Raw genomic sequence first — 16,958 nt, 5'->3', positions numbered from 1 at the left:
CTTGGTTGTTAGATTACCATTAAAAGTAAAATATCTAAATATGAAACAGATGAGTCAGACTCTATGTTATCTTTTATCTCAAGCTCATCAGGATATATCGTATTGACATAAGATTAGAAATTATTATTGTTAATTCACAATACCTAGTCGATATATCTAAATGTCGAGTTGAAGGCCACAGCAAGTATTTTCTTTGCACAAAAATTCTGCTTCGTATGAATACAAAAATAGGTCTACTAATAACGGGGCGCAATTGGTACCCATGGGAATTCCGATTGATTGTTGGAAGACCTGGTCTCCCAAAACAACATAGATATTGTCAATCAGAAACTTTTTGTTTTGTTTTGTTTTTTGTTCTTTTTGATGTCAACTTCAGAGTACTTGTGTGTACAATCAGAATGTTTTTAACTAAATAATTTTGCAAATGACCAATTATAAGGTAAGAAAATTTTGAAGTTCCATTTTTATTGAAAAAGCAGCTGTGAATGATATAAAAAAGCCTGGACTTTAATTTATCCTGGGGAATGGTTGTGAATTAAGTTGAAAAATCGTAAGTTTTTTAAGCTGTTGATTTAAAATCTTGTGATTTCAAATTGTCCAAAACTTCCATAGAATTATTAAGTACCCACATCTGATTTACACCACTCCTTGAATATATTGTTGCACAGTACTCTTGAAGTTTCTCCTTTACTACTGTAAATATCTTAGTGAGGAGTAAAAAAGGGACTTGGTTGAACATTTACTGGAACCTGCTATGTATCTCTCTTTGTAAGGATTCCTATGAAGTTTCGAAATTCAAATTCAGTTTGGTTCTTTGGCGTTTTAGAAATATTCAAAACTGACATATGATTTTGAGTATTTTTTTTCCATTGAAGACCTGCCGATTACCATTTCTTATAGAGTAGGCTTCCTCTCTCAAATGCCCCCCCCTCCCCTGGAAAGCTGGCTGAAGGGCAAGTTTTCCCTCTTCCCTACCCCCCCCCCCCCCCCTTCCACGCACACATACAAAATAGGATTTTCGAGTATAGGAAATTAGCTTTTTTTTGTTTGTTTGGATTTTTTTGTTTGTTTTTCTTATAATAATAATTATTATTATTTTGCTTATCTGTCGCCTTTCAAAAATGCGAGCCGTTAAAAGGCGTTATTGGTCAAAAAGTTGTAATAACGCCTTTTTTTCGTTTTGGAAAGGCGTTATAACGCTCCCTTGAAAAGGCGTACAATAAGATAACGTCTTTTTAGAAAAGCGTTATATAACGCCTCTTGAATGGGCCTTGTTATGCCTTTTGAGAGGGCGTATGCCCTTCAACAAGAAATAAAAAAGGCAAAATCACGCTTTTTCGCGTTATTTCGCCTTTGTTAGCGTTATTACGTCTTTTAATTTTTTCACCCATACATTGATCCTAATAGGGTTTGGTATCCCTTCAACTCTGTCAACGAAGATTCCATTCCTGGCCTATATATGACTTTGTCTTGTCTTTATCTTTACTATGCAGTAACCCGTGCATGTGCAATATATTAGACAAAATGGAAATGTTTTTGAGCTATTTGAAATGCTGATCTAATGCATGATTTCTTGTTAAATATTTAACCTTTATCGTATCAAAGAAACTTAGGAATTTTTTTTCCAATTGGAGACAATTGATTTCTATAAATATCGTAACGATTTTTTATTACCCTGCTTGTACCATGAGAAGCATACAAACGTACTAAACTGAAGAGAATACATTATAAATATTTATGTGCTTTGGTGTCGAAATAAATACCATATTTCCTTATTTTATTGCCAACCTTTACTTTGATGACATGCAGTGATCGCCATTTACGGAATTTCCCGATCCACTTTCTTTCACTGGGTCCTTAATTTCCAGCATTGTTGATGTGGGTCCGTATTCCGTAACCTCTTTCTATAAGGGTTAGAATAAAATGCATATCACGTTGGGAAAATACCGGTAACGTATACATGCTATCTAATAACCATTAAATACTGTATACGGAGATCAGTAAATATCTGGATAGAAAGCCATGCGGTATTTATTAGCGAGACAAAATGTTCACGACTACCGTTGAATATGATCCTTTATATTCGTTAGAATGGAATTAAGGTGATTTGCAATATTTTTTGCAAAATATGCATTTCCTTTTATTTTTTTTCCGAGAATTATTGGTAAAAAATAATTTCTCTATTTCTTTTCAAGTACATTTTTTTTAATTAAATGTATCGCGAGATAGGATAAAATCGAACACTTCTAGGCGGCGAGTGTTCGATGCATGCTGTGGCTGTCAAGTTTGTCGAGTTATCAGTTAACTTAATTTTTTTAAAACCGAAATATGTGGATTAACCGAAGTTTTTATAGTATTGCGATGTTAAAATTTATTGTTAATAAAACCCAGAAGAAATTTATTCATTTAGTTTTTCATTGAGCTTTCTGGCACTCCTTTTCTATCAGTCTATCGTTGTTGTTTTTTTTTATCAACAATCAATCTTCATTTTTGTTTAATTAACTAAAACTGCAGGTTATAACTGTTCTACCATCAATCTACAAGGCAGGTTTGGCTTAAGTGGTGGTCCACAACGGGTCACGTGATTATGCAAATTTCTCAGTTTTAGATATGCAAAGCTATTTTTAAACCACTAATTGTGTTTTTATTCTTATGAAAAATAAAAAACACCAAGACACTCTTGCCATGCCTTGGTTTCATATAACGCTTAATGTAAAAAGAGGAAAATTTTAAACCTGTTTTTGTTGCTGATTTAACTAATTAACATGACATATTATCTCTCTTTGTAATTGACTTGTGGTTTATAATCCGTTCTCTGTTCTTAGATTGTCTGTTATATTTTTAAAGACTTTTTATATATAAATCTCATTAGTATTGTGGAATGTTAATTAAATGTTAAAAACTCTATGTTTTACTGAAGTTGAAGCACATGTGTTTCTCACATCGTATGTAAAAATTACTTTCATTCAATAATTTTAATATATAATCAATTTTATTTTAGACAACCCCATATAACATATTTGAAATGCTATAAAACATAAATAATATAGTGTACTTTAAATGACAACGTTTATTGTAGATGATCCAGTAGAGTTTTTTTTTTGGGGGGGGGGGGGAGGTGATAAGAATGCGATGACTTTAGCTTTTCAATCGTCAACTTCCCTTACTTGTGTAGCCATATACCCTTACAGTGTATCTGCATATGCGGTTTATGTCTCTCGGCGAGGAGCATGCTTTATGCACGAATAATTTCTAAACGATGCAAACTATTGACAAACAAGTTGATGAAACAAGAATTTCATCAGTCTCGTTTAAATTAATCATAGCAAAAGTTCTTTGGTCGATAAAATTATCTTGTCAGCAAATACAATATATATTATTAAGTCATATGGTGACTGATGTTTTTTTTTCAAACTAATTGTTAAGCCATAAGAATTTAAAAACATTGATTGTCTACGGATTTTCCAGATCACGACAAGGTTTGTACGGCGGGTGTGACCGGACGGCAGGGGATGTTCACTTCTCTATGGCGTCTGATCCCATCTTTGATGTTTTAGAGGTCTGTATTTGCTCCATCTGATCCTGATGTGTATTTCCATGGACTTTTAAACTCCGTATCTCACATAGTACATGTACCCCTAGTCGTGCAAACGAGATAAAAGTCGTGGGAATAAGTTAATATCTAGCATGAATGAGATATTATCTACGCCATAAAATTACCCATCAGAAAATGAAATGAAAAATTGGAATGTCCTAAATAAATGTCCAAACGCTGACATAGAAGTGAAGATATTTAAAGAAAACGAGTTTTACATCTTGCGTTATTACATTCCGAGCCGAGAGCAGTTTAGCATCCACATTTATATTTACATACAAATTTCTTTTTTATCGAAGTGGGAGAGATGTGATTGTATTCAACTGAAAAATAAATTAAGAATTTCTTTCAGTTTGTCTTCACTATAGAGTAACCCCAAAAGTTTTCGTGTACATCTAGTCTCGTTATGTTCTGCGTTGATCCCAAATGTATTTGAATGCGTTATATTTTGCTTCGTAAAACCGCAAAATGTTATAATCTTTATTTATACAAACAAACGACTTGTATGTAAAAACATTTCTTTTTATGTTCATGCACAGGTGTTTTGACCTTTTCCTTCGTTTTACTCTACATTGATCACAGAAACAGAGTAATTTATTACATTTCGCGCAAATTAAATTAAAATATCATAATTAGTAATTTAATTTCATTAAACATTTCGCATTGCCGTACATGTATTTGTATGGCAACATTATTGATTTACATGTAATTTCATATAATAAAAAATATAAGCAGTTTTTATCATTATGTGGCTATATCCTTTAACTCCAAAATTCTTACACACCAGTATTACCGGCCTACATACAATAACCCACGGGGGAATCTAAAACATTTCGATTTAAATTTTCAGTGATTTATTTTCATACATGTCATGCCCATGTCTTCTAAGCAAGAAACTTAATTTATCATCTCGAATCTTAAAATTTTCTCCCACATATATCTCCCATTTGCCCAAATTCAATTGACAGCGATTTTATCAGTTTGATGATTTCCTGGTGACTGCATGGTGAAGCTATTGTCATTCCCTGACATGCGGTTCAATTTGAAAAAAAAAAATCACGCCTGAATTCAGTTAAGAAGCTGTGTCAGTGACCATGAAAAAATGTCAAAACTATTTCAAATATTAATGTAAAGAACATTTTCAATAGTTTTCTGTATGTCAGCTCCAGATGAAAAAAAAATGTAAACGAAGGATATTATCAAATATTAGTCTATGCATGGATACAAAATACTGGTATTCGGTAATACGAATAAAATAAAGAAAACCAGAAGTCTAAATTTTAGCAAAGGAAGAGGAAAGTACTTAAGATTTAAACTTTACACTAGCAAAAAAGAGAATAATGATCCGTGAATAAGTTTCTTTATGTTCTTAGTGTAGTCTACTTGCATGCCACATTATATTATAATCAGACTAAAACTGTATTTGAAGTAGCATTTTGAGAGATACAGAAATTGCTATCTTTATTTACCAAGGTAATAATGTTCATTGAAGTCAAAAAACGGATATAAAGAATTATGTACCTTAGTGTAGTTTACTTGTGTGCCAAGTTATATTGAAATCAGACCAAAACTGTAGGAGGAGTAGCATTTTGAAAGAATTTCACAGAAATTTCTATTTTTAGTAACGACGCCTACACCATTCGTCAAAATCAAAAACCGATACACAGAATTATGTATCTTAGTGTAGTCTACTTGTGTGCCAAGTTATATTGAAATCAGATCAAAACTGTAGGAGGAGTAGCATTTTGAAAGAATTTCATAGAAATTTCTATTTTTAGTAACAACGCCAACATCGTTCGTAAAAACCGATACACAGAATTATGTATCTTAGTGTAGTCTACTTGTGTGCCAAGTTATATTGAAATCAGACCAAAACTGTAGGAGGAGTAGCATTTTGAAAGAATTTCACAGAAATTTCTATTTTTAGTAACAACGCCAACACCGTTCGTTGAAATCAAAAACCGATACACAGAATTATGTATCTTAGTGTAGTCTACTTGTGTGCCAAGTTATATTGAAATCAGACCAAAACTGTAGGAGGAGTAGCATTTTGAATGACTTTCACAGAAATTTCTATTTTTAGTAACAACACCAACACCGTTCGTCGAAATCAAAAACCGATATACAAAATTATGTATCTTAGTGTAGTCTACTTGTGTGCCAAGTTATATTGAAATCAGACCAAAACTGTAGGAGGAGTAGCATTTTGAAAGAATTTCACAGAAATTTCTATTTTTAGTAACAACGCCAACATCGTTCGTGAAATCAAAAACCGATACACAGAATTATGTATCTTAAGTCTATTTGTGTGCCAAGTTATATTGAAATCAGACCAAAACTGTAGGAGGAGTAGCATTTTGAAAGAATTTCACAGAAATTTCTATTTTTAGTAACAACGCCAAAACCGTTCGTCGAAATCAAAATCCGTACACAGAATTATGTATCTTAGTGTAGTCTACTTATATGCCAAGTTATATTGAAATCAGATCAAAACTGTAGGAGGAGTAGCATTTTGAAAAATTGTTTACAGACAGACAGACAGACAGACGGACAGACGGACGGACGCCGGACGCATTACTATCGCATAAGCTCTTCTGGTCTCTGACCAGTAGAGCTAAAAATCACAACAAAGTTATTCACACCCACATTTTTTTCAAGTTTAAAGAACAGAAACACAAAAAGAAATTCGAAAATAATTATTTTTCATTTTCATGAACATTTGACCTTGACCTTTGAGTTTGACCTATCCTTGAAAAAAACATCAGCCATAACTTCTTAACAGTTGGAGCTAAGGCTTTCACAGGTGTATTCCTTCTGACAAGAGCTTTCTTTGGGTACCAGGCAGTAATTTTGACCCTTTAATCTTGAAGTTTGGCTCACCTTTTAAAACTTTCACTTTTTTCATATCTTTTTAATTTTAATAGTTAATGCTATGACTTTCATATTTCACTTATTATTCCTTATGACAAGACCATATCCGTTGGATACCAACACTTTTGACCCTTTGACCTTGCAATTTGACCTAGTCTTGAAAAACTTTAAGCTTGGCTATAACTTTTGGATTGTTTTATGCTGGGACTTTTTTATTTCAAAGATGTTGTCCTTGTGACAATACTAGTACCTTTCTTTGGGTACCATTATTTTCAATTTTATGACCTTGACCTTGGAGTTTTACATCAGTGTTTAAATAAGCACATCTTCTTTCATATTCAGCTCAAAGTGGATATATGTTATGTTCATTTTATTATGCTTTGAGTTACTATGAATCTTTCTGTAGAGAGTACTAAAGCAAAATGTAAAAATACTATAATCCAAGTTTTCAACTTAAAACATTAAGTAACAACATTTTCCATTTCATTACAAAGCAGGTTATGGCTATCTTTTATATTATTTTTTTGGGTTATCATGGTCATCTTTTAGACTTGCAATGTATTTTCCAAAGTATTTTTTTTTTGAATAACAATGCACTCATGATAAAAATATTAGCTGTGAAGTATTTGCTGTGGTTTATTTAGTTTAATGCATTTTCCTGATGGGTTAATAAAATATAGTAATGGCTTTAGGGGAAAGATTGGAGTCTTCATATATACATTTGTTTAAGTATAAGATGTTAATGCAAAAAATAAAATCTTGGTAAAAATTAATTTTGATGACAGGTGCCAGTTTCTGAATATAAATATAGAAGGTCTGTTAATTCATTTCCTGAAAGCATGGTTAACAGATAATATATTTAAATCAAAGTGATTATGAGCAATAATTGATTTCAATTGCCTTTAAAAAATTACAAGAATTATAACTGTCGAAAAGCAATATTACTTATGGAAAAGAAGGATTTTTTTTTGTAAAGTTGTGACAAATTCTGAAAAGGGTTAAACTGTGGTTTATTGATGTCTGAATGAGCTGAAACATTTGATGAAAATTGTCGAGCATAGGACAAAATTTGCAGCTCTCCACCGGCAAGTAGTGGCGTCTCCATATGAGTGAAACCTAATTTGTATTAAAAACTTTAACAAAATTTTTTTTTTAATTTACCTTCTATCTGTTTACATGCATTGGCTAATACATTTTTAAAAATGCTTTGTGAGATCAAATATATAGCTCTAAAATTGCTACAAAATTAAAACTGCATGGAATTATACCCTACATCTGACAGTGCATATTATGTAAGATATGGCTGAGAAAAAAATTCCGAAAACACATAAGATTAACATAATTAATTTGTGCGATGAACTGCCATGGCTTGTTTTTCTAAAGATAAAAGGTATAAATGACAAGAAAGGTTTCCAGAACTGAATTTTCACCTTATCTAATACACTGCATGTCTGACCTTCTAGTAACATTAGCATATATTCAACAAAATAACAATGTAAATGCCTCGTGAAATATAAAGATTATTAAGTCATGTGCATGACTTCTATTTAAGTAAGAGACTTCAATTCACAAAAAACCCCACAAAACATTGTTGCCCTTCATGAACTTGTTTTCCCAAGCAATGAATTAAGATGAATATTGATACATATTTTTATTTACATAATTATAGAATGTACATTTCAAAGTACATAAAAAACAAAGCATATCTGTTGATATTTATCATACCTACCGGTAATTATGCCAATGACTTTTAAATTCTGCATATAAATTATCCCTTTCTTTGTTCATTGATAAAACCAAACACTGTAATCTGACACTCCTGGTCAATCAACAGCGATTTAATGAAGTGTTTTAATCAAAACAAAACAAAAATAAAGATGCTCATGGGCCACATTGCTCACCTGAGCACACTGGATAGAAAAAAAAAGTCAGTTTAGTTGTAAAGTATAGATATATAAATGGTCCTAAAATATCCCCCTGGGTTGGGGGAGGGTGGAAGGGGGTTAATTTGATGAATGAATCTACACTAACTGAGGAGGCTATCGCATTCCCTTGACTTATCATTGCTTTACATTTGATCTTCTGTAGTGTATAGAAGTGAACCCTGGGTAATGACCCACTTAAAAAGGGACAATGCAAAGTGCCCTAACTTAACATAGCCATGGCATTGCTATTCTTGAGAAGAAGATTTTGAAAGATTTTTCCCATTTATAAACTTGATCATCTATTGTGGCCCCCTCCCTACCCCTGGGGATCTTGAATCTACACTACACGACAATGCTTCCATATCAATATGACTAATGATGGCTTTGCTGTTCTTGAGAAAAGTTTTAAAGACAATTCCTGTATTTATCTATGATTGCACTTTATGGCCCCACTCTACTCCCTGAGGGTCAAGATTTCAACCAACTTAGAATCTACACTAACTGAGTATGCTTTCTTATATATATGACAAATCATGGCCTTTTAAACGTTTCCCTGTGTATTCCTATGAGCATTTGGCTCAGGTGAACTACATGTAAATACAGAGAAAAAAATACTGGTCCATTTTTAAAAGTTACTAGTACAAGAATTCCAATGAAAAAAATTGAAGTCCATATGATTATTATGATTTTATAGAGCTAATTCTGTTGTTTCTAAATAAAACAAGATGTGTTTGTGAAACACTATGCGCTCACTGGCAACAAAATTCCAAAAAATTATTTTTAGCATAAAGGTCACAGTCAAGGTCAAAAGGTGAATGGCCTTGGTGTCATTTGAAAGAGCTTAAGTAGTATTGCATGCATACCAAATATGAGGTCTCTATCTCTCATTATTCAAAAGTTATGGCCAAATTTCGAAAAAGCTATTTTTAGCATATAGGTCACAGTCAAGGTCACAAGGTCAATGACCTTGATGTCAATTGAATGAGCTTTGCTAGTGGAGTAAGCATATCAAATATGAAGTCTATATCTTTCATGGTTCAGTAGTTATTGCAAAAGTTCGAAAAAGCTATTTTTAGCATATAGGTCACAGACAAGGTCAAAAGGTCATTGACCTTGATGTCATTTGAAAGAACTTTTTAGTGGAGTATACATACCTAACATGAAGTCTCTATCTCTTATGGTTCAAAAGTTATGGCGAAGGTTAAAGTTGACAACAGACAAACAGAAAAACAGATAAACAGACAAACAGACAGGACAAAAACAATATACGCCTCGGATCTATCGATCCGGGCGCATAAAAAAACAGAAACAAAGACATGCATAAAAATTATGATCACGTAGCCCAAATTCATAAATGCAAATAAAGTTAATCTTCAGTATCTTAAACACTGATATATATCTTAAATACCATGGATATGTTTAGGTGATTTGAAAATCCCAACCTCTCACTCTCCAAGCATTTCACCCTGGATATCCCAAATTCTCAGATATCTCAAATTGGGGGGTGGGGTCACATTGCATTAAACATAATGAGTTTTGACTGTATTTTACACCAATAACTGCTTGTCAATGAGTAGTCTAAAACTATTCCTTATGCATACATGGTCTTTAATAGTCACAAAACAAATTTAAATCAGTAATTTGAAGCAATACATAGACTGAGATTATTTATGAACTGGGTATTGCACTTCACAAAATAACAATTGTCATTGTCTTTAAACATGAGTTACACATAATATATATGAAGAAATAAGCCCACCTATAAAAAAAATTGTTTGCCCTCTCTTAACTTACCCTACTGGCTAAAAATGGCACAATTCAAAACAATTTTTAACCTCCAGGAAACGTTAATTCCACCCCTGCCCCCATTCTGCGTCGGGAGAGGGCAAACAAACATTATTTTAAAGATGGTCTAAGAAATGATTTATGCATTCTTGAACTCTACATGTATAACATCACTATACACTGGGACCGTATCAATAAACATTGAACTGCAGTAGTTAAACTTTTAAAGCTCAAAAAAATTGACCATGCAGAATCTCTCAATCCAGTTTCGTGATAACTCATTTAAAAATTAATATATGCATTATCTTTATGTCAATACATTGCATTGATTTCATGTATATTTCCATATACCATTCAAAAATGCATGATCATTATGACTGGGAGTTTGTTATAAATGTCAATACTAATTTCCCTGAAAACTAAGTTAGTATAAATACTTCATTATTATAGAGTGACATATATAAATACAGGATACAACTTAATTACAACAGAATTTGACTTACATTATATCCAGCCCATTAGACTTGTACATCACTTTGCCTTACTTGATAAAGTTTTAACATATTCAAATTTTAAATACCGTATAAGTGGAAATTTTAGCTAGACGCAAATTTTGCGATTTGTCCTTAAAATTGGTATTTTATTTTTAGCGAGATGTAATTTCAGCGATTTTAAAAAGCACACTAAAGATGCTATTACAAATAAAGTGCAATTAATTTCTAGCAATATTCAATTTTAGCGATCTTGGCACCCTCGCTAAAATTGCCAAAATCAAACCTTCGCTAAAAATTCTGCTTATATGGTAAATGAAGTAATTGCTAGTTAGTTAAATACATGTAGAAACAGTAAGTAAGAATATTGAGTACTCTATATACTGTAAATGTATTATATTTAGCATGTACGATATTTGGCTGAAATTGATTTTTGAACAAGTTAGCGAAGATCTGATTTAGGCCATTTCTCAATGTTCTTATTTATGTCTACGTGTGGAAGACACGTTGTACTTGAATTAGCTGACATTTCTTTCTGCCAAAACCGCTAAGGCCATAATAAAAATATTCCTAGATTCTCATCCCCGCCCGCCCCGATTTTATACCCCCGCCTCGATTTTTGTTATTTCTGTTTTTCTTCGTCTTAATTCTGATCGGGATCGGTATTTATCTACCATTCTACTTGGTAATTCCTGTAATACATGCGTATATGTTTTAAACAAGGGTCATTGGTTGAAAAAGATTGGTGATGATGTGAAGTACGAAGAGATAATTGAACCTTTCCTGTGACTTTTATTCAGGTATTTTAGATAAAATTACACCGATTGACCAGGTCAATGAAAAATCTCCAAAAATTGAAAAAATAAAAAATATAAAATAAAAGCCGCCCGCCCGCCTCGATTTTTAAAAAATTCGAATGAGAATCTAGCAATTTATTTATTATGGCCTAAACAGAATACACAGCCAAATGTTTTCAAATAAAATACATTTTTAGGATACTTTATACTAAGAAAACTTAGTCCTCTCTCTATATATAAATATTAATTATATTCATAAACATACAACACTGGGACAATGATTGACACATAACTCTACAATACACAGAGAGTATCACTAACATAGTATCACATAATAAGCAGGTGGAATGTACACTGGGACTTGTTTTAAGTAAAAAGTCACCGAGGACTGAGGGATTCAGGTTAATGATCCATTCATCAGTGTCTTGTTTCCAGGGTGATCATTACCACTGTCTGAGTGTTCCCATGGTTTCACAGTCACTGAAAAGACATAAAATATATTTCTGAAACACTAACCAACCACAAATCAAACATAATTTATTTAATTTCCATAATATACAGATATACACTGTAACACAAAGCCCAAATTTAAACATTCAATATTTGTATTTCTTTAACTATAATTTCATTTTGTAAACAAATGTACATGTACTTGATTGCAACTTGTATTATATCTAGAACAATTAAAGAACATTTCTAAATCAAATTCTGGGAAATTAACTTTTTATAGTAATATAATTGATTTAAATGAATATAAATTACAAAACTATCTAGAACTAGTTCTAATTGTAACGGGGACCGTTACAGATGTTCCCCAAACGCTCCCCAAGTCCCTTTTTGTGCCAATTTCCTTTAAAACGTTTTTAATATGCTCAGTTATCGCAGGATTTCATAAAAGAATTTTAAAAGCTACAATGATATCAACTTTTTGTCATTTAACGCATTGCACGCAAATGCACGTGCATGCACATGCAAGGTGATCATGGCATGTTGTCTAAACGATTAACATATCTATATTCCAAGAATCAATAAAAAGTCATAAAAATATTAATGTAACCGTTTTTCAAATACATTGTACATTTTTCGCATTGCGCATGCGCAAATACATGCAAGCACGTCTTTGCATTCAATTCTGATAGTAGTATCATGTAGGAGTCCATTATACCTATTCATATTCTAAATTTCATCCTGTTCTGTTGAGAAACAAGAAAGTTATAGGCATTTAAAGTTTCAGCCAATCAGATTGAAGCAAATGTTAATTTACGTGCTTTTATGATAATTCTTGTATATCATGCTGTAGATCTTCATAATGTATGACTGTGTTCAAAATTTCAAAGGATTATGACGTAAAACAAGAAAGATATTCAGACTTTAGTTTTAGCCAATCAGAGCGAAGCACACGTGCATGCACGTAAGATCTTGCTTTTTTGACCATGTCATCTTGTTGATACTACTAATATATTCATGCATTGTGAGTTTCAAAAAATTCCATCAAGAAATAGAAAAGTTAACGCTTCATCCATTACATTGGTAATTTCACATGTTGCACGTGCACGCTCTTGCCAGTACACGTGCATGTACGTGCTTTAATGAAAATTCTTATATATCATGCTGTAGATCTTCATAATGTGTGACTAAATTCAAAATTTCAAATGATTATGACGTAAAACAAGAAAGATATTGAAACTTTAGATTCAGCCAATCAGAGCGAAGCGCACGTGCATGCGCGTGAGATCTTGCTATAAAAACCATGTCATCTTGTTTATACTACTAATATATGCTTACATTATGAGTTTCAAACCATTTCATAAGAAAATAGAAAAGTTACGGCAGTATACATTATATTGGTCATTTCACGTGTTGCACGTGCCCGCTCTTGCAAGCACGTGCGCGCAAAATGACCTTGATTCCGCAAATCTACATAACATGTCTACCAACCCTAAAAAGGTTTTACCTACTTCGGGTGAACAGTTTACAAGATCACTCGCGGACAAAAAAGTACCCAGGAAGAAGAAGAAAAACTAGTGCTAATTGTAACGGGAACCGTTACAGATGTTCCCCAAACGCTCCCCAACTCCCTTTTAGTTCCATATTCCCTGTAATATACTATATGTGAAAGCATTCAGTCCAAAAGTATTAAAAATCACTCATTCAAGTGTATTTCTTATTTTATTCGTTCCAAATGCACGCACGTGCGTGCACGTGCATGATTACCATACCTTCTTGTAGGAGTCCCTTATATTTATTTATGTTCTGAATCCCATCCTGTTTGGTTGAAAAACAAGGGAGTTATAGCCATTTCAAGTTTCAGCCAATCAGATTGCAGCACACGTGCATGCGCGTGATTTCATGATTATTTTTCTATATCGCATTGTAGGATATCCTAATGAATGATTATGTTTTAAATTTCAAAGCATTTCGTCAAAAAACAAAGGAGATATAGTCATTTAAAGTTTCAGCCAATCAGATCGCAGCACACCTGCATGCGCGTAATTTCTTGAAATTTTTTGTATATCATATTGCAGGGCATCCTAATGTATGACTATGTTTCAAATTTCAAAGCATTTCGACAAAAAACAAAGGCGATATAGTCATTTAAAGTGTCAGCCAATCAGATTGCAGCACACGTGCATGCGCGTGATTTCATGAAATATTTTCTATATCATATTGTAGGATATCCTAATTCATGACTATGTTTTAAATTTCAAAGCATTTTGTCAAAAAACAGAGAAGATACTAAGATTTTTGTTTTAGCCAATCAGAGCGAAGCGCACGTGCATGCGCATGAGTTCGTGCTAATTTGACAGTGTCACATTATGTACACTATTAATATATCCTTACATAATGAGTTTCAAAGCATTTCATCGAAAAATGTTAAAGTTATGGCTATTTTAAATATATTAGTCATTTCACTCATATCACGCGCACGCACGTGCATGCGTATGCGCGCAAAATGACCTTCGTTCCGCACACCTACACTACACACCTATTAACCCTAAAAAGGTTTTAGCTTAGTTGGGTGAACAGTTTCTGAGAACACTCGCGGACAAAAAAGTACCGGAGAACAAAGAAGAAAAAAAAGAATAATAAACATAACTAGTGCTAATTGTAACGGGGACCGTTACAGATGTTCCCCAAACGCTCCCCAAGTCCCTTTTGGTGCCATATTCCCTGTAAGCTTCATTAAATAAGACAAACTCGATGCATTTGAGACTTGAACAACGTTTACCCAGAAGTGTACAAAGTTCATTCAAATTTAAGCATTGCACGCGTGTGCATGTGAATGCATGTGCGTAATGACCATATCATCTTGTCTACACAATCTATATATTTAAATATACTAAATATTAAAGTATTTAATCCAAAAGTATTAAAAAGATACGCTCATTCAGGTGTTTTTTTTTTATTTTGCTCATTTCACATGCACGCACGTGCATACATGAGCATGGTAACCATATCTTCTTGTAGATGTCCGTTACATCTATCTATGTTCTAAATGTCACCCCGTTAGGTTGAAAACGAAGGGAGTTATAGCTGTTAAAGTTTCAGCCAATCAGATTGCAGCGCACTAACATGCACGTGTGTGCATGTGCATGGTGAGCATATTTTCTTGTAGTAGTTCAGTATATCTATCTATGTTCCAAATCCCATCCTGTTTGGTTGAAAATCAAGGGAGTTATAGCTATTTAAAGTTTAAGCCAATCAGATTGCAGCGCACGTGCATGCACGTGTTTTCATGATAATTGCTATATATCATGTTGTAGGATATACTAATGCATGGCTATTTTCAAAATTTCAAAGGATTTCGTCAAAAAACAAGAAAGATATTGAGACTTTAGTTTCAGCCAATCAGAACGAAGCGCACGTGCATGCGCGTGAGATCTTGCTATTTTGACCATGTCATATTGTCTATGCTTCTAATATATCTTTATATTATAAGTTTCAAAGCATTTCATCAAAAATTTAAAAAGTTACGCCTATATCAATTAAATCGGTCATTTCACATGTTGCACGTGCACGCTCTTGCAAGCACGTGCGCGCAAAATGACCTTCGTTCCGCAAATCTACATAACATGTCTACTGACCCTAAAAACATTTCACTTTAGTCGGATGTATAGTTTACGAGATCATTCCCGGACAAAAAAGTACCCAGGAAGAAGAAGAAAAATAATAATAATAATAATAAGAAACAGAGTAAAAACAATATGTTCCCCAACTTCGTTTGGGGAACATAATAATAATAACTAGAAAATCTGCTATTGCAAGCAATAGCATATGTCGCCCCGTACTGGACAAGACTTTCATTTTTATCATCACTAAAACAATAGTCCATAAGCTAACAATTGAACAACCATCAAGTCGTATCAGTCCTTTCCATTGGAAACGGAAGACCTTAATTGGGTACATCCCACTAATTATTTTTAGAATCGGTAGGAGAAGAAAGTAGTGCAGGAAAATTACAAGTTCCTAAATTTGCAGACTTGCATAAAAGAAATCTGGCAGATGTACTGAACTGAGCCTCATACTTGTTAATTGGCAGTATCTTTCCTATTATAAAAGCTTGGCAAATGTGATTTATGAAGAAGATCAGCCGAATAATTTTGTGTATTATAACGACAGTGAGAACTCTGAAATTTCACTCTTTCACTTTCATTTTGAGAGGCTCTGCCGAAAAAACGAAACAGACATGCCACCATGAATTCGAGCATCTCTGTATTGCAGAGAGCTGATGTTTGTTATAAGATGATAAATCATGTGTAAATTTTCTCAGTTTAGCGGAATCATGAACATTTTCGGCGAGATGAATGTTTTGTATACAGTGGTGATCAAAGCTTCGCGAACCCGCAGGAGCGGATCCAGGGATTTATGAATGAATAAAAACTATGGAAATGACGTACCATTTTTTTAAATTTTTACTTGCACTATCTAATGAATTGAATAATATACAAGTAATAGATATACAAGAAAAGGCTAAATGATAATAAATGCAGTTGACAATCGTTATTTTTTTTTACATAGATAAAATAAAATAATTATAAATTCAAGAGACAAAACAGAAGGAGAATGAATGATGGCAAAATATCACATGACGGGAACTGTATTTTATGAATGAAACTTTTAAAACGTTACTTGTAAGATGTATATGTTATATCTGTGTATTCTACCTGGCTGTGTGCTTCAAAAGGGGGGGGGGGTCGTCTTGAACATAGTAAATAGCCATAACGTTTGAACGGTAAGTACTAGGGCTTTCGTATTTCAAATATTTAATCCTTGTGAAAAGAACTTTTATTGGATACGACGAACTTTGACCCTTTGACCTAGACCTTGGAGAACACATGTGTACATCTTAATCTTTTTTTCTGTTTTGTTTCTATGGCAACTGTGAGCGACTCATTACAATTATTTTAAAAGTAGAAATCACTTTGACACATTGCAAGGAATAAACATTGAAAGTCTCAAAACCATTGCCTGCGTAGTTATTGAGAAAATCGAA

Source organism: Saccostrea cucullata, unplaced genomic scaffold (genome assembly GCF_032062105.1).
Source record: "Saccostrea cucullata isolate Sc308-1 unplaced genomic scaffold, CSIRO_AGI_Scuc_v1 ctg460, whole genome shotgun sequence".
Taxonomy (NCBI): domain Eukaryota; kingdom Metazoa; phylum Mollusca; class Bivalvia; order Ostreida; family Ostreidae; genus Saccostrea; species Saccostrea cuccullata.
The sequence above is the reverse complement of the archived record's forward strand: the minus strand, read 5'-3'. Positions refer to the sequence as shown.